Genomic DNA, 18,465 nt, shown 5'->3' on the forward strand with positions numbered 1-18,465 from the left:
GGTAATGAGTTGTAGACACATCTCATTCTCCTTCCCCACGTGGCTGCGAGGGTGATGGAGAAGGTGAAGTTTGCTGGCTCTGGCGTGCCACAGGCAGCTCTGCTGGGAGGGGCAGCAGCCTGCTCCCTCCCATTCCTGCAGGAGCAGGACAGGATGTGCCCTGTTTGTCAGGAGGCTTCAGGGACCTGCACAGAGACATAAAAGGAGCAGCTGTGGCAGAGAGGGAGTGGAATGGGAAAGGACAGCAGGAAGGATGATGACAGTGGCAAGAAAATAAAAGGGTTAGAAATACCAGCAAGTGAAATGACAGCTTGCTGTTGTCACTGCTGCTGTTCCTGCTGTCTCTGGGTGCCATGGCTTGGTGTTGGTGAACATTTTTTTGGTTAACTACTGTGGCACAGACACATCACAGCACACTGGAAACCAGCACCTTCTCTCTGAGTGGATATTTATTTTGGTTGTGGAGAGTTTTCCTTAAGCAGCTCTGCTATTTGTTTCAATCACAACAAAACCATTGTCTCACCTTAATTTACAGAGTCATAACTAGTATTTCTTTTCCGCATAAAGAGTGCACTGGAATAAATACCACTATTTATCAACTGTAATGCAGTTCTTTATAAAGGTCTTACGTGAGCAAAGAATAAAAATGCAATGATAGTCTCACAATAAATACCCTAAATCCTTTATTGCCTATTTATGGCATAATCTCTCAACAGTTGTACAATATATGACTGTTTAGAAAAATATCTAGAATACAGTTATATGGTTTATTTACCAGGAGATGGCAATGGCGATCTACTGCAGTATTAACTTGTATACAAGGCTCACATAAGTCTTCCACAACATCACAAACTTCAGTATGAATGAAACCAAAGTATTCCAATACTGCTTTTGCCTTCGTTGTTTCTAACTTATTTCAGTTGCTGTTATTAATTGTATTTTTTTCCTCTCATTTTTGATTGAAATTGCTGTCACTACATTTTTTAAAGATGTCTAAATACAATCCTCCTGGAATTTTAGAGAACAGAATATTATTTAAAAACAGAGCAGCCAATACCATTGAATAAGATATGCCACGTGTCAGAAGAAAATCAAATGATTGATGAAAGTAAAAACTTAAAAAAATGCACTTAGCTTTACAGTATCAAAATTGAACTTGAGCAGTTAATGAAAAATAAATTATGGGTTATGCTACTAAAAAGCAGGCTATAATTTTCTATTAAGCTGCTTGAAATATGATATTAAAGTATGCAGATGCCAACATTTTTATATACTTTGAAATTAACTGAGATCTGTAATGTTGTCTGTGTTGTTACATTACCTTAGCCTGTAGTAACGTGCTCATCATTCTTGTGAATTAGTACAGCACTGATCTTGATGTGAACATCACTGCCATAAACACTGGAACTTAAGTTTGGCTTCTTATGGGATTGCTTTATGCTCCTTTGTATCCTTCTCCACAGGATTTCTGCTCTTCTCCCCAGAGCTTGCACAAGCTGAACAGTAAGTTTTTGCATGTGTATTAGGTATGTGGCAGATTTCAAACTGAAGCTATAGCAGGTGAGTCTCACTGTTCTCCCCTTCTCAGTACATCCCTGTCTTTTTGGAGTGATCCAGGAGCACTGCTGGATATCTAAACCTGCTCTGAAGCAGATCTGCACCAATTCTAGCAGTGACCATCTTTCTCCAGGGAACTACTCCCCTGGCTGGCTTTTCCTCTGGTGTTCTGAAATACACAGGCCATGTCTTAAACAATCACTGTGGGGCTCTCAGTTGGGAGGGTTATCCACCCTCAAGTTAAATAAATGTTTTAACTGAATTTGCTGTTTGCAACTTCAAATACCAGCATTATTACTTTTCCATTGCTCCTATTTTAGTGTTACTAAAAAAGACAGCAAGTATCTTTGATGTGTGAGGCTGTGAGAGGAGCATGGAGTAGGTAATGTGTACTTGTCTGAAACAACAGATGATAAGTGGGAAATACCCCATTTTTTTTCTCATGTGAAAGTCTTGATTTTTTACTGTTGTTACTGTATTGCACTTAATTTTCTAGAGTTCTTCTTCAACACAGTGTCTACCTTTCTACAATATCTTTCCTTCCTCTGCTCTGCATTAAGTGGTGCTCAATCAAACCTTATCTCTACAAGGGAGAAAAGCAAATTTAGAACATACAGAAAATATTTCTCTTAAGTCTGCCCTCTCCACAGCTTCCTATCAGGAAACTTTTTTGTTGGGATCTGCCTGCTCAGCATTCATGATGTAGAGGAAGAGCTGGCTCCATCTAATCAGTAACAGGAGACCCCTGTGTCCACAAAAGCAATCACACATTTCACATCCACAATATCTTTCCACTCACTCCACAGACCCTACAGGGTACAACAGGAAGACAGAGGTAAGGAAGACCCTTGTCAGTCTTTTTTCCAATAAGGAAATCGATCTGTGGAGCAAAATGAACTGAGTGAGTGAAAGCAGCAGAAGAAATAGGGAGTAGGATTTAGAGTCTGTTGGCTGCTGGTGCCTTGCTGTATCAACCAACCAAACTTTCTGTTTCCCTCTCACATTTCTGTATGTCTTTAGATTCCTCTACACAACAGCACAAATCCAATCAATACACTCAGTGCTGGATTCCTCCCTGTGCACCAGGGCAGCCACAGGATTCACCCTCTGGAGAGGTTCTCCAGCAGCTCTGGTCTACCAGGGCTGGGAATCACCCCAGTGGTGTTCGTGCCTCTTCAAAGGACAAATCTTGAGAAAGGGCAAAACGATGTTCAAACTGACAGCTGCTCACACAAAATCCCTTGTCTCCACTGCTGGGTCTCTTGCTGTGAATACCCACGTTCATGTCAGCTGTGTGCAGGGAGGAATTATAAATTTCACTTTTCCTATCACTTATTTAGCTCCCTTGTCTTACCAACACAGATTGTGCTTACGTTCTGGTACAGACTAGAGATACCGATGTTAGCTTGAAAGGAGTCAGCACAACCATCTCTTTACTTTGCTAAAATCTGTCCTGTAAACATGCCAGACTGCAGGCTCTTGAGAGTGGGACTGTTTACAGCCTTGTTTTTACATTGTTTAGTACAACAGGGCCAAAGAAGTGAGCCTTTGGGTGCCCCATGAGCTCAGATAATTTTCACAGTGACCCAGAGGGAGAAGGAAGATCAGACTCAGGGGTGATTGGTTCATTATGGATCAAGAGAAGTTTAAATTTCTGAATGATGAAGTTGTAAAAAAGATTCAAAGGGAAGTAAGGGCATACTCAGCCCACTCTTTGATAGTACAATACATAAAAACTGGATTTTGTAGGAGTATAATAAAAGATTGTATAGGAGTATAATAAAACCCAGACACAAGTCTGAAAAATTCATTAGTTTCTGCCATGACTAAAATAAGCACTGTCTAGGAAAACTACTTTGCAATGGTAATGAAAAGCAAGTGGAAAAGCAAGTGTTAGCACCAGTGCTGCAATGTGAAATAATTTCTGTATACTCAGATCTGTCATTGTGAACAATGTTGTTGATTATAAACCACATCAAATTCCCAGTCCCCCTAGACATGTGTTTTATTTTTCAGTTTTTCTAGTAATTATGAAATCAACAGAATACTATCAAGTTTTACCACAATTAAGCTAAATATATACTTAAATGATATAACATAGTTGGTAATTGCAATATCTCTCTGACTTCCTTCCAAGGCATCGTTTCTGGAGCATTTTCAGGGGTGGTTGGTAATGATAATGATGATGCTGAGTTCTCTCATAATTGTATACTTTCAAAGGTATTTCAAACCAATTAAGTATCAAGACTTGACCTGCAGAGCTTTAATTCTTGTGAGTTGATAAGACAAAACTTCTAGCCTGAATGGATTTTATGGCTCCTCAGCGTGTGGGGGTTTGATGGAAGAGAGTGTGACACAGAATTACAGCTCTGTGAGCTGAGAACAGGTCTGGGTCCAGTCACTTGTGAAATAGTGCCCACCTGTAAAACCATCTCCATGCCATCATGCTGAAGACCTTTGGGCTCCAGGAGATAAAAATGCTTGTCCTGGGTCCTCAGTGAGGGAGCAGCTGTGTGCTACAGCCCTTTGATCAGCTGCTGCTTGCTCAGGGTCTGGCCAGGCTGTGCTGTCAGTGCTGGGCCTGGGAGGCAGGAATTTGTTCCAGTGCTTTTCTCAAAGTTTGTCAGATGCATAAATAGCTCAAGAGACTGCTCAGTATTCTCCACCAAACTGGGACTCTCCCTATATTGGCAGTTTTGTCTCCCTGTAGCTGATCCCTGCTGCTTTTCTGGCCACTGGAATTGAGCATGTACTCCAAATTTATGTTTACAGCTACTGGAATCCACTTTGTAAGAAAAGACAAGGCAGATTTGTTTGTACTTCTACCATTAACATTTATATATTTGTTCAGAAAGATTAAAAACTCAATCAATTTGATGATCTAGGTGGTCTTTTCTGACCTTATTGATTCTAAAATTATTTTTATTATCTAGTTTTAAATATCCTGTCTCCATCTAACCTTGCTTACTATATATGATACCATTTGTCTGAGAGGTATTTTTCTGTCTAACTGAATACTACCTTTTTAATAATTTAGTTTAATAATTGACATTTTTTTCAGGTCACTGAAAGGCAAAGGTCAGACAAAGCAAAGACAGATCACATCTACTTCAAATACTGTTTGCCCAACTATAATTAGAAATTATGATTGGTATGGCATAAAGAAACTATTATGACCATATATTAAACAGTATTTCTTTACTGAATTAGATTAGACAAATAAATGAGTTTGCATAAAAGAATGCAGAGTTTTTAAAGTTTCTTGGTTTACAAGTGTAATGAGCCAGATTTTATTTAATGTTAAATAATATGCAAGTTGATATATTTTGGAATGCACAATAACATGTTCCGATTCCTTCTAGAATATGAAATTGTCACCACGATTTTAATGGCAGCTTTCATAGGTCCAAAACCATTGGAAAAAAAACTTGGTAAAAGTGCCCTAAAAGGAAAACAAGTGTTTCCTCTATGTCTTTTAAGCAACAGTAAAGGAAAGCAAAAGCATTTAATCTTTCCCCCTTTTTTAATGCCTTCTGAAAGAACAGCATCCACCTGTCTATTTCCCAGTTGGTGGTTATAGAGAGTATCTTTGCCTTTTGCTTTTTCCTGCTAAAATCAGCCAGTGCAGTTAGGTTGTGGGTGTAACTACCTGGGGATTTAGTATAGTAAATATAGCACTTGGAAGCCTTTTGTTTCTCTTTTCTTTAGAAAACAGTGAGATCTCTGCTCTTACAGTTATCTTCATGAAACTGTCCACTGGGTGACTATGTTAAAGAAACGAAGAATGAACAGGGAGAAAAGGTAATTACAAAAAAATGTGAATTTCTAACCATATGTAGAACTACGTCTATCACAGTGGATGTGTATTTTCATTACTTACATGAGATAAAGATCGCTCAGCTCAGCTGCATAAAAGGGATTATTTTATATCCATTGAATGATATCTATTTCTATTGTATTTTCTGGTTAGCTTGTTATGTTCCCTGGATGATTAGTTCCCAACACTTTTCCATATTGAGAGCTCATCCTTCATACCCTGTGCATGTCCTAGCACCTCCCTTGACCAGGGGTAGAAGCTCATTTTTTGCCAATTACTGGCATGCACAGTCCAAGCTGAAGCTCAGAGTTTTTGTGTCTCAACCACTACAAGACTTCAGGGCAAACGTGGCCTAATTTTTAAACCATTTCAAGCAGCACTGAGTTCAGCAGAGGTTAACCTCCTTGGTTTTTTCAGTTTTCTGAATGAATTTTGCAGCTTGAGCTGTGTGCTCTGTGCTTCTGAAGACAGACTGCTGCCACTGCCAGTGTGACTGCTGTACATAAAGTTTGGCTGCATCCCGTTGCACTGGAGGGACCCTCTGCTGTCCAGGGATAATCTGTGAGGTTGCACACTGGGAGTGCAAATACCCATCACTATGATTGTGAAGATTTAATCACCAATTTTGCTGGCTGCCTTACGTGGACTTGGCTAAAACCATTTTCATGCTGCACTTCCAAAAAACCTCCACCCAGGTCCAGATCTTTTTTCTCTCTGTTTATCTCACTTTCCATTTTCATGAAATGAGAGCAGGCACTATTTCACAAAGCTTAGTAGACTTGACAGATAATATTGTCCAAGAAAAATCTTGACATGTTGCATTTGTAGTAGAAATTATTCAGGTAGTCACAGACTAGGACTTTGAAATCTTGACTAGGACTTTGAAATCTTGTATATTAGTTAATTCTGCTAGTGCAAGAAAATATGTATAGGCTGGTGTAAGCCCTCATTTCTTTGCCACAAGACTGCTTTGCTTTGTGTGGAGAGCCCAGCCAGAGTGAGCTGGGACTGCTCGAGGCAAACTAACCCAAATTTATGCTGTGCTGTCCCTCATGGGAATGTTTCTCTCATGAACAAAATTGTCTTTACTCCTCTATGCAGTTATTTTACCATAGAGATTACTCTGAGTAAGTAGCAAATAAGCAAAGTGAACCTTTTTTTTCACTATCCTGCCCAATAAATAGGTTCCAATATCTTTCCAAAGTTAAATGATAGCATCAGGATAAACAGAAAATGGTGTACATTTTACAGGCACAGAGACAAGCAGCTGACCATTTCTGGTGAATTTTTTTCAACTTCCTTGGGAAGATTAAGCTAGTTGGAGAGTCTTCAGAAACATTGAACCACTGACTCAGAGGGGCTTTTTGCCTGTTGTCTTCTGTATTAGGATATTGGCTTGGGCTTCAAGAGCCTCCACAGCATTTTCTGCCCTGCCTTCCTCAGAGCAGCAGCTTTCAATCCAAAGAGTCACCATTTAGTCAGAGCAGAGACTGGGCTTGTCAAAGCCAAAACAAAGGTCTTGATTGCCCCACATGTGTAGTTCCTGTCTTCCCAAGAGTTTTTTTAGAAACAGCAAAATAAAAAACATTGAAGAAAGAGAATCTCAGTGGGGATGGCCCAGCCACTTCAGTTTTCTGACAGCTTAACCAAGTGTGGCTGTCAGTGTGTGGGGTAACTCAGTAAAAGGCCACCCCTGCTTAGGTCAGCTGGGAGGAGTCAGGTGTAGCTCTTGAAAAACAAAAAGGACCAAATGGATCCAAGACACTTGCATTTAGCATTACCATAATACAAGTGTAAAATAAAGGGAATTCCAAAAGGAAACCCTTTTTGTCAGGCAAACGCTGAGCCACTGCAAACAAATCTGGCAAGGCTGAGGGTCCAGCTCCCTGGGCTGAACATCACAGCCCATGGGCAGTGCCAGAAGGCAGCAATGGGGCTGTCAGATACTGCTGCAGCCATCACCCTATTGCTGAAAATATCCATGAATTTCACTAGTTTACAGAAGCTGTCAATGAATATCTTAATCCATAAGCATAGAAAACACAACTATTTTACCATACAATTGTGGAAGCTAATCCCTGGCAAGGTCATTACTTTCACCAGTTCCCTTGTAATCCCCTCATACACATACAGAATAAGGCACTGAAGCCTAATCTTTCCAGTGCTGAAAATGAGACTTTTATGCAAACTGATAAAAGTTCTTTGTTTGATTTATCTGTAAACCAAAATAGTCTGGTAGTTTGCCTTGAAGTTAAAACTCTGTCAAATCCTGTGTATTCCTTTTTATGTATTTTGTCATTTTCCCTCTATTAACTCTGTCCTAAGGTTGAAAAGAAGAGTGCACTCCAGCTTCCATTTACATACTGTACTTTAGCTTTGACTTTTTTTTTTGCAACCTGTTAAATTTATTGACTATAAGCCCCTTGAGCTATTGAAGAATATGCTGCTTACATTAGATATCTTTTGAAAGATGCTACTGGTAGCCTGTTTTAATGTGTTTGCTCTCTCCAGACACAATTTGTCTTACATATTCATTGGGTTTTAGTGCCAAGACCAGTTTCTTCATTGTAGCTGTTGTTTGGAAGTCTCACACAGATATTAAGGTTTAGTAATTTTTCAGCGCTGCTCAAGGGATCTGAGTGTCAAATAAAATAATGAGTGGGAATTTGGGCATTGAAAACCCCTAAGCAGCTGGCTTTGGAGATCTCAATAAAGAAAAAAAAAAAGGAAATCAAGATGGCACAAAAGACACTTTGGGACATCTAGGATGTTTTATATGTACAAATAGAGCTGGCCAAAAAATAGTACTTTCCATTCACTGACAATTATATTTCATTTTAATTTCAAGATTTCATATAGCCTAAAAGTCAGAGAAAATTTCATTTGCAAAATGCTAGCACATGGAGCTAGGAAAACAGAATATGTTCCCCTGCATACTGCAGCTGCTTTTTCTAGTGATGGAGCTGACTGGAATACTGATTTCATTAAGCAAGGGCTCTGGATGGGAAGGATGTCTTTTCAGATTAGTCAGGGCTTTCAGGTGCTCAGTTACACAGGAGAGAGTCCAGAGTCCTCGAGAGAGGATCTCAAGGCACCCAGACCTCCTGTGAGGCTGGTCTGGAGGGTGGGAATGGGATGCTGTGTGTTCTGTGGTTCTGGCTCTCACTGAGCCCATTCCTGCTGCAGGCCCTGATGTGAGATATGGAGTAGCACTTCTTCCACAGTACAGGCATTTGCACCTTGGCTGTTCATGCTAAATTGACATCTGACCAGGCAGGACACTCCCAGCAGCATGGATTTCACAGCACAAAGTAGAGGCAGCTGGATTGGGACTTTCAGATTTATGCAGCCATAAGTGTCCTGCCTAGTCAGCTTAAACATCAGCTGTAACATACATCAATTGGTAGCCAGCACCCCAAAATCTGTTGTGCCTCTGGGACAGAACTTGGACTTGATTGTCTGCATCCTGCTCTCTGTGCAATCACTTGTGCTGGATCCTGAGGCAAATCTCAGCTGTGCTGTATTTTTATTTCTAGAAAATCCATACCGAAAGTCAAACTCTTCTCTCTGGGAAAGCCTTGGGGCACCGACCTGTGCCTCCAGTGAGGTACAGGTGAGATCTCTGTGCGCTGCAGCCCATGTTCCACGCTCTTCCAGTTTTTCCACCCAGATGTTTGTACCTTCCAAATCTGTTTTACTGAGGAATATCTTTGGCCCCAACATGTACAGAAAAAGAAAGGTAATTCAGTGAATGTTTCAAATAGAAAACACTAATTGTACTTTGACTTTCAGTGAAAAAAAGTGGGCAGGTCATGGTGTCCCAATCCCCATTAGTTGGTTTAGATCCTCTGTGGCCACGTTATTGTGGGGGTGATCTTTCCCTACAGGGAAACCAGGAGAGCCTAAAATATTTTCATGACATTGTTTCATAGCACCTAAAAGCTTTTAAAGGCACAGACTTTGAAGCTGTTAATGAAATAAATGTAGTTTAAGTTACATTTACTCTATAGTGGGAGTGGGAGAGGGATATATTTTGGCTTATAGTGTACATGTCAAGTAAATGCAATTGTCTATTTCTGAAGTTTTACAGTCCCCATCATCATAATTACCTTAAGTGAAACTGTATTTAGCTTGCATATGACTTCAATTTGCTGCAAAGTAAATCACCAAATAAATCAATAATTTACAACCTAACAAACAGTGCAGAGTTTTCCAAAAGAACAAACAAACAAACAAGCAAGCCATTATGCCTGGGCTTTTCTGAATGCAGCACTGCTCCTTGCCTTGCTTCTCTGAGAGAAATGTGACAATTTCCAGCACCAGACATTTTCACTCAAGCAAGCAGGAATCGTGTAAAACCGAACAGATAATGACACGAAACAAAGCTTTGATTAGGAGCCAGTGAATAATGATCCTTTTCAAAGTCTAGGATGTTTAACATATTTTACATTTAGAATATATCAAGCAAGTTCCTCTGATTAGAATTTGGTATCAAGAGAAACACATTTTATTAGACCGGGAGCATGTCAGGGCTTGGTGCCCATCGGCTGCAACGAGTTATGTTACAAACACATCCAACACCCACATTTGGAGAAGTGCAAGAGTGAACATGTTTCTTATATTCCTCTTTCCTGCTCTATTTTCCTGCAAAAATCATAAGAGGCAAGTGGAAGTTATCTCTTGATTCCTACATAGAAATAAAAAGGTGAAAGAATTTTTTCATGGCATGAAGAAATCACAGGTTTACATTGTTGAAAATTGCTGTTGGGTTTGGATGCTTTTGTACAAGTCATTGCTATGGAGACTGTATTAATTGGCTGCATTTCTCATGTGGGGGTAGGAAATACTCAGTGAACTCAAAAGGTGGAGAAAAATAATTTTGTTATGTGTTAAATTAGTTGGTGGTTTGTGTTGCCAGGAATGTAGCAGGGACCAAAAGCATAACAAAAGTCTGAAACTTGGGGATATTTAGAATAAAGAGAGCATCCAGAGGTGAATTATTTAAAGTGATTTTGGGACCAGGGGCTGTTAACCCTAATTTCAAAAAGGAATTAAATTCCCTCATGGTTCATTTCACAGCCTGAGCCACATATTTTCCTGATGAATACTGGAAAGGTATTTTAACTGTACCCATCTAATTCCACATTTCTCATGGAGATTTGGCACCTTGCTCTAGAAGTTCTAGTTCTGGCTAGCAATGGGGAATAGCTACTAGAAGAGATGACCCACTACCCTGGTGTGTCCCTTCCTTGGAGGAAGGATTTTCTACAGCTTCCAGATGTTACTGGTTGGCACCCTTTGAGTAATTCTCAACATATTTGCTGCAAAAAGCTTCTTAGCCTACATCTGTGGTACTATTACATTTATTTTGAGGTCACATGTGGCATTACAGTAATCATTGTACCTTTAAGATATAAGTATTTTACAGAGTATCAATGCAAAATTATATTGATATGTATGTGTCTATGAGCAATGAAAAGATATCCTTTAGAATATGACATATTTTGTTTTCTGAACTATATATTAACATGAAGAAAAGCTGTGACTGCATGCAACTCCCTTAAGTCAGAAATAGGAATATAATTATATATCAGAAGAAGAACATTTTTAAAGGTTAAAATTACATTGTATTTCCATAGATAGAGATATTTGTATTTCATTAACTAAAATTACTTTCTTGTATCTCAACACTTCAGGAAAGAAATTATTTTTGCATTTGTTTTGGGATGAGTGACTATAATCCCAAGTCTTTTATTTGCATCAGTGTGCAATGTGCCATTTACTCAAATGAGGGCTGGGTGTGTTTGCAGAGCTGACACAGAAGTGTGTCTGATTACCTCACCATTTCTTTGTACCCAGCATAGATGGAGGTGAATTAGAACTCATCAGCAGGAGGGGTTTTGTTTTCTTCCCAACCAAAGCATCAAAGAATCCCAGAGCCCAGTTTAAGCTATTCAGACTGAAAATAGACTGATTTTTTTCTTCCTGGTTCCAGTAAATACTTGTGTATTACAGTGAGATTCTTTCAGGAGAGATGCTGAGAGCTGTAAACACCCATGCTGAAGATAATGCTCAGTAACCAGTCTCAGGCCTTTCATGCAGCTGAAAGATTTGCTGAGCAGGGCTGTGAGAAAATAGCAGTGTTTGCAAAAACCCAGGTATGGATACAGGTATACAGGCAAAAAAGGCTATTTACCAATACGTCTTTATTATGTTTAGAGACCTACAGTACATTCCCAGTGTATGCCAGCAGACAAAGCACTTCAAATATGAACAAGGTGAATGATGGCTAATTAATTAGGCTGTATGTCTCAGAGCATTACAATTTGGTGCTCCTTATCCCTCCTAGGGTGCAGGTTACTGATACTGGGAGATTTAGTTCCTGACTCTGCAATTTTAATTCCTGTTGTGTACATGATGCTAAGCCATGTCCTTGATTGCCCAGAGCAAAGAGAGTTTGAAGGAAGCCAAAGGAAACAGCTGGAGCCCCCTTAGTGCTGGCATTGTGCTCTGAACAGTCCATGAAATGAGATTTGGGTGCATGCAGCATTTGTTGTTCTGCTGCCATGTACCAGCCCCTCACTAACCAGGACCTGGACAGGAGACACAGCAGAAGGTTGTGCCTGGTTTCTGCTGATAGTTATGATCAGCTTGATATTTTCAGCATTTTATGTCTGTTTCCTGGAGATATTGTGGGTATGTCTAATTAAAAAGTGATCTCTTAACACTTCCCAAGACCTTGTTTTCTATTGCAGAGGTATTGCCCATGGTTATAGTTGCTGTTATCTGTCACAGATCACCGAAATCCTCATTTCCAGTGGAAACACACTGGTCCAGACAGCACTTTGGCAGAAAGCATTTCTTTCCTTTGGCATGTCGTGTAAAGGGGAGAGAGAAAGAGGGATAGGAAAAGAAATGAGACCTCAGTGGCTAAGGTTGCACTTTTAGAAAGCCAAGACGTGGGTCTTTGGTGTGACCTGAACAGAGCAGGGTCATTGAATTTTTGATTCAGAGAATTGTGGGATCATAGAATGGTTTGGAGTGGAAGGACCTTTCATGGTCATCCAGTTCAACTCCCTGCAATGAGCAGGGGCACCTTCCCCTACATCAGGCTGCTCAGAGCCCTGTCCAAGCTGCTTTGCATGTTTCCAGGGATGGGGCAACCACCAGCTCTCTGGGCAATCTGTTCCACTGTTTCACCACCCTCATTTTGAGGTGAGGATGTGAGACTCCAGCTCCTGCCTTCTGGTCATCTTCTTTTCCAGTGGAACTTGGCCATGGTAGGGTTGAGGTAGGGTATTACGTCATGTTTCTCTGTTTTTCGTTAGTTGGTTGGCTGATTCTTGGGTTAGATTTTTTTTTTTTCTTTAGCTGTTATCAACTTCCTGATACAGATGAGGAATATTTTGTATCTTTAATAACTGTCACAAGCAGGAAATTCTGCTGCCTCACCATGGCAATCTCACTAAGCAGGAATCTGCCTGTTCTCTGTGTCATTCTCTGTAGTGTAATGGGTATTTCTTTGTGCCACATACAACATTTGTTGCTACTTTCTTGCAGCTGTGTGAAGCCCCCGTTTGACATATGTTTCCATGGAATTAGTTAAATTGTGCAGCGAACAGATTCTCTGTTTCTGCTCAGTGTAGCAGGGAAGGTAAAGGTTATCCCCACCATAGGACATGGGGAGGGGTGGTCACTCCTCCGAGCTGCTTCTGGAGCTGCACTGATGGTGTTTGGTGAAGCAAATCTGCTGCAAATTACAGCATGTGGTTATAGATCAATTTCTGCTCCTGCCTGCTGCCAGCAATGTGCTGTGCACGAATGGAGCTAACTTGGTAAACATGCACTCTGGTAACTGAAATAACCAAGTGTTGTTGAAAGGAATAATTAATTAATGTTTGTAAAGCACTTAGAAACTGAAAAGCACCTTATTAGTGCTAAGTGTTCAGGGGCCTGGCTTTTTCATCAGAAGGGAAAGTCCTTGTCTTTGTTAGTCTTAACTGAACAAAGCATTAAGGGTATAAAGCCTTTGTGTCTAATGTCCTCAGTCAGGTGTTTTTGTGCCTGGCAGTCATTAGGATGCAGTAAGTAAACAAGAAGAAACTATAAATGGCCTGAATCAGCTTGTTTCCACTGATGCCAGCAGAATCAAGTTGATTTACATTAGCTGAAGATCAGCCAGGGAGAATCCAAAGCACAGCTCCTCTCCTTGATTTCGGTCGGGTTCAGCCAGAGCCAGTTGCTGGTTTATTCTCTGCAGCTCCTGCCTCTGTGAGCCCAGCTGCCAGGAATGAGCACAAAACCATATTAGGGCCCAGGGTTCCTGTGCAGTGAGGTGGACAAATTGGATGGCTCAGATTTGCTCCCTGGGGCAGGCAGCACGTAAATGAGCAGCCCCTTGGTGGAGAGAAGGATTCCTGTTTATCAGCTGTGCCACGCAGGGCTGAAAGGGGGACACTTATGGCTGACCCTGTTCCAGAGCACAGGATCACAGAGAGCAAGAATCTCTGCCTTTACTTTGAAAGTGCTTTGGCTCCCTCACAGCAGCCCCAACTTCTCCTGATGCAGAAGTCACTGACTGAAGGGTGGATTTACTGAGAAGGGTAAGAGGGATATGAGCCACCCAAAGCAGAACCACCTGGGGAGATGTGGATGTTCCTGGGAATGTGATCCAGCCCCCAGCAGCCCTCAGCTCCTGCCATGCACAGTGTGTGGCATCACACCTTCTCTGCAGCCATCCAAGGGCTGCTCTGCTCCTCCAGGGAATTCCTATCTGCCTAAGAGGGTGCCCATCTGCACTTCACTCTCTGTAAATAGATCAGAAGCTGGGGGAGCAGGAAGAAGGGAAGGAGAGGAGAAACAATCTTATGGAACACAGGGAGCTGCAGGAAAGGGTTTAACACTAATTGGCCAGAGAGCACAGAGAAAAGCACTGGCCTGTCCATCACAGCACACACTTGAAAGATTTTTGTATCCCTTTACCACACAGAAGTTTCCTTTCTTCAGCCAGAATTTTTCAGGATAAATTTGATTATATTGGGCATCTGTTCCATATTTATGACTATCCAGGACCTCTGTCACTCACACTGAACTTCCAGATGAATGAAAAACCTGATGATGTGCCTGTTTATGGTACATGAGCAGTGTGCATCACATATGCATCACACACAGTCACTGGCAGGAGTGCTGGGAGAGGGAATCCAGCCTTTGATCACTTGGGTGTTTCTTCTACAGGAGATCAGTAGCCCTTTTTTTTTTTCTGGATTAATTGGCAGAGTAAGAAAGGTTACCTGCCAAGAAAATCCAATTAATCAGCCCTTGCTGGTCTTGAATAAAGCTCCATGGCTGATAAAGGGTTGCAGTTAGAGAGAATCAAAATAAGCCACCAGGACACCAGCTAGTCTGCTTTTTCAATCTCTCCACCAGCCTAGGGCAGAGTATGTTTGGCTCACTTCAGTGGCAGTGCTGGAACACAGTGTGCCAGAATACCCCTCCATGATGTTTCTGGAAGAGCTAAGCATTACTAGGATTGTTTAATAGTTATCTTTGTGATTAGCCATCTGTTACAGATCCATTTATTGAATCTGAGAGGGGAGAGAACCCTTGCATATTCTGCTCGCTCCTCACTTTTCTTGAGCTCACCATAGGGAGCTTTTTGCAAAATGCATAAAGAACCAAAAAAAAAAAAAAAAAAAAAAACAAAAAAAAAACCCAAAAAAACCCCAAAAAAACCCAAGAGCTTCTTTTAAAGAGAAAAAATTGTTGTGGCACTGTGAATAGTAAAAGTCATAATAATTTGTCTTCATCAAGATCACAGGCTTAGGAGCACTGGATATTTTCTCCCTGGATGCTGGAATAAGAAATTGAGAAGTCTCTCAGAGGTCCAGAAAAGATTTTGGAGCTGCCCACTTGGTCTCAGTAACCTCCTGCCCCACATATTCATAGCTATGGAAGGGAAAACTTGGTGTCAAATCCTTACATATCCTCTGTCTATTGTCAGCCAAATATACAAGTTAACAAATTTTAGAGAGCCAAAGGCTTTGTTTCTGTGGATTTCTGAATCCAGAGTGAAGTGATTTGGGTGAAACACCCAAAGAGTCCAGCACAGGAAAATGACCCAATAGAAAGTTCCACAGATGTCAAGGCAGAAGGTGAATTTGTGATAATTAATTCTTTCTTCTGAGTTATGTGCTAATTGACTTGGCAGCAGCACCTTAACTGTGATTCATTGGCTCTTGGATTTTAGGCCAGAAGCAACAACGATGATGGTCTGGTCCTACTGCAAAGCAAAGCCCACAGCTTCCCAGTGCTTTCTCCACCAGCACCCTAAATTCTGCTTAAATTACCATTTTTATTGAAAACCCAATGCTTATTAAAGGCTATGCAATAGAAGATCCATTGGGTGCTTGGGTAAGTAGATCTAAAGGTAATTTTTTAAAAAAAAATTGCAGCTTATTTTTGGTATCATATTTATATTGATATTTCCATGTGATTCTATTTCTTTTTTTTGTCTAAATGGACCCCAGGAAAATTAGGAAAACACACAAACAATTTTTTTCTTTTTTTTTTTTTTTCTGGTGTTAAAGGCATATGTAGAGTTTGTGGTAATCTTCCTACTGTATTAGTAATATCTTTAATGGATCATTGAAGATTTTTTTCTTCTTTTGATCCTCTCTCTCACTTTTCACTCCTTTCATTACCCACCAAAACCCCACAAAAACCAAACCAAACCAATCCAAAAGCAAATAGGACAAAAAATACAAAACAATATTGAAGAAGTGGCAGACAAAGTCTGTAATTCAACAGAGGCATTAAAACATATGCAGAATGTTCCTGGACACATGTAATGAGACAGGGAAATACTGGCATTCCTACAGTTCTGGCAAAAATTTTGGTTTTGTTTGTTTTATGCTTTTGGTTTTTTTTGTTGGTTTGTTTTTAGTTGTGTTTGTTTTTGGATTTTTGTTTATGATCCTAATTGTTCCCTCCAAAACATCTCTCTCCTCTTCTCGTTCCCTAATATTCCCCTCGAGTCTGATTTCTCTGACTTGTAGAGCATGTGAGGATTGTTTAGGTAGCTCACATCAGTGACAACCCAGTGACACAGACCAGACAGGGCATTCCTCTGCTTTCTTGCAAGAGTTGAATTTGCCCCCTTTTTCCAGACAAAACTCAAAAGTCAACTGTTCAACAAAATCTGTGCCCTCTCCCACACTGAGTATTCTGAGACAAACATTTGCCATTCTCTGCTCCTCTGGGTATCCTTTTTATCCCACAAAATATTTTCATTTATTTAAACAGGAACTGAAGTACCGAAAAATTGAGATAAAATCTGAAAACCCTTTGTCATTGAGCAAATCTTCATCCTGTGAAGGAGAAAGTGTCAAAATATCCATTGGCTGTACCTGATAAATGTATTGCTGAAGTAAGTGATGCTCTCTATGGAAAAGCTATGAGGTACTTGTGATGTATTTATGGAACTTACAAGAAAAAAATCATCAAAACATGAGAATTTTTAAATTAATCAGAGGTATTCTCAGTGAATGAAATGGAACAGTTTGGCTCTCAAGTAGTTATGATACAGATATCCAGGTGAGCCAGCAGTCACAAAGATATTTTCTTGTTATGTCATGATCATATCACGTATCTGTCTCACCTGTAAATAGAATATTAACCACCATGCACTTTCAGAAGCTGGGAGAAAACATGGTGAGTTCCCAAAGGTGCAAGTGGACTTGTTTGTGTTTATAAATAAGCCACCAAACTGATGTGATTAAACAGTTACTCCATCAGTGTCTTGGCCCTTCTTTTCTCCATCTGGTAGGCAGGCAGGCAGATTAAATATATGCCATGTGTTTATTTTTCTTCTACAAAATGAGCTGTGTTAATATTTCTTGTCACTATGAGGTGGTACCAACCATACCAAATATACTGATTTATGTTAAAAAATGAGGAGTTACCAGGAACACAATGACATGCCACCCAAAGCACAGTATTTTATTAAAGGAGATGGCAGTAAACCGTAATTTTTATTTTAAAAAAGCTCAATTACAGACTTAAGAGAAAATTAAATTTATTATTGAGCCTCAGTGTTTTGAAGCTACCAGTTGATTCCTGGAATTGACTTTGAAATGAGTTTTGGGAAATCATTTTAGTATTGACTTGGGCCATAATGGTTGGCTGTTGCTTTTTTGTGTAAGATTGATTAAATTACTCTGAACAAGCTCCAAGTACGTGTCCTTCTCTAAGGCCAATTGTGAATATGACCATAATACACTCTAAACCATATTTCAGAAAATAAATAATCTCAAAAACTGGAAGAACATTACTGCACTCTTCCAAGAATAAGCAAATGAACTTTGTTCCTTGTCTCAACATACGTCACTTCTTTTTTTAATGCCTTCTGCTTCATCTAGTTTTAAAAATATGGGGTTATTTGCTAGATTTCCTCTATACACTACAATAGGAGATAATTTTTGACTAGGTCTTAAAGAAAGAACTAGCTAAGAAATAAGTGTGTAATATGAGATTCAATTTTATTTTTGTCTAATAAGAACTGCCAGTTGTTCTACTGATTTCAGCCTTTATCTCCCCTCAAAAATGTAGTTATTACTTCATACATCAGTAACTCAAGTGAAATCAGGGCCACGTTATAGCAGGTTCTGTACAACACATGGGAATGAATGATCTTAATTGAAAAAAAGTTTGAAAATTAATGCCAAATATGTGAAGACAGAACTTATCCACAGCTGCTGAGTGGCCCTGGTCTGGAGACAGGAGAGGAATCCAGGTCTTTGAAGACCCAAGCACTATCCAATGAGCTCTGCTCCCAAAACACTGGCTGGTCTGAGCTTTTATCAAATCTAAGGTATGTACTTCAAAAGCCAAAAATAAATGACAGTAAGATACATTGCCAAGAAAACCTCAAAGGTGACTGGTGCATGGCTGCCACAAAGTCACAAGAGAGACAGCAAGCACCAGCAAAAGAATAGGAGCAAGAGGAAGAAAACAGTAGAAGTTCTGAGAACAATTTAATGTTATCAGTTGCACAGAAAGATTCTTGAATGGTGACCTGGGATTTGCAGGCAAGA

The 18,465-nt window shown here is 40.1% G+C and overlaps 1 protein-coding gene across 2 annotated transcripts in view; it reads left to right on the top strand.

The window, feature by feature from the left end:
- The window catches only part of LOC110480357 (uncharacterized), an 89,455-nt gene that overhangs the window by 51,392 nt on the left and 19,598 nt on the right, over positions 1 to 18,465 (top strand). For both annotated transcript variants that reach the window (XR_014957250.1, XM_085587344.1), the window contains exons 8-12: positions 1,464 to 5,358; positions 8,911 to 9,113; positions 15,621 to 15,784; positions 16,676 to 16,799; positions 18,124 to 18,242. The gene's annotated coding sequence lies outside the window, so the exon portion shown is untranslated. The remainder of the gene's footprint in view (positions 1 to 1,463; positions 5,359 to 8,910; positions 9,114 to 15,620; positions 15,785 to 16,675; positions 16,800 to 18,123; positions 18,243 to 18,465) is intronic.

Source organism: Lonchura striata, chromosome 9, assembly GCF_050655825.1.
Source record: "Lonchura striata isolate lonStrDom1 chromosome 9, ASM5065582v1, whole genome shotgun sequence".
NCBI classification, from domain to species: Eukaryota; Metazoa; Chordata; class Aves; order Passeriformes; family Estrildidae; genus Lonchura; species Lonchura striata.